Genomic DNA, 1,275 nt, shown 5'->3' with positions numbered 1-1,275 from the left:
CCATCTCACCCAGTGGATACCTTTATTCACCTCACCTCTACCCCAAAGAAATCTTCTCTGGATTCTTTCTAACTCGTGAATGATAGAAACAGGGGCCTTAAAAAAGGAGAAATAATAGATCGGTAAGGAAGACAATACCGACTTTAAGAGTGTTACTCGACCTCCAAAGGAAAGAAGCTTTTGTTGCCAACGAGAGAGCTTTCTTTTAAAAGTATCAATAACCGGAGACCAAGTAGACAACCTTTTCGGATTAGCACCAACCGGAATTCCCAGGAACTTGAAAGGGATAGAACCAACTCCACACAACAACCTGTTGACTGCCACTTGAACGAACGAAGGGTCAGCCTTAATCCCAATGAAGCTGCTTTTATGAAAATTAATTTTCAACCCAGACACCAATTCAAAGCACTTCAAAATACTTTTGAGAACCATAATGTTATCCACTGAATTCTCCCCAATTAGCAGTGTATCGTCCGCATATTGGAGATGAGAAATAACAATCTCGTCTCTACCAACCGAATACCCAGTGAAAATCTTCTTCGAAACAGCAGATCTCATAATACCACCAAGACCCTCTGCAACAATAAGGAAAAGAAAAGGAGCAATCGGATCACCTTGTCGTAAACCGCGAGCCATTCTAAACTCCGACGTCGGACTCCCATTAACCAAGATAGAAACTGAGTTCGACTGTAAACAGCTTTTAATCCAATTCCTCCATTTGAAACAGAAACCCATCCTCTCTAACATGTACAAAAGGAAGCTCCAGTTAACCGAATCATAAGCCTTTTCGAAGTCCACTTTGAATATAAAACAGTTTCCATCCTTCTTTTTTCTTGCCTGGTCAATGATCTCGTTTGCAATTACCACCCCGTCCATAATGTTTCTACCTTTGATGAAAGCAGTTTGACAATCCGAGATTACTGAGTGAATAACCCTTTTCAGCCGCCCAGCGAGAAGTTTGGAAATAATCTTATGGATGCAACCGACCAAGGAGTTTTACATTTATTCTATTGTGAGTGTGATGGAAGTTATTTCCTTTTTGATCTATCAATAATTTAACAATATTTTTTATAGTGATCAATTTCACAATTTTTTTTTCTCCTTACAAAATATAATTAACAATGACAAGTGGACAATAATGTATAATTATATAATATTACTAAAAATATTTTGTTATATATTTTGATATTTTATCTCCAAAAAAACCTCAAATTGGAGGAAGTTTAAAAATAAACACATGAAGATCAATTGTAACAATAGAGCTAAGTTCTTCTT

This window comes from Lupinus angustifolius, chromosome LG01, assembly GCF_001865875.1.
Source record: "Lupinus angustifolius cultivar Tanjil chromosome LG01, LupAngTanjil_v1.0, whole genome shotgun sequence".
NCBI classification, from domain to species: domain Eukaryota; kingdom Viridiplantae; phylum Streptophyta; class Magnoliopsida; order Fabales; family Fabaceae; genus Lupinus; species Lupinus angustifolius.
This window is presented reverse-complemented; position numbering follows the sequence as displayed.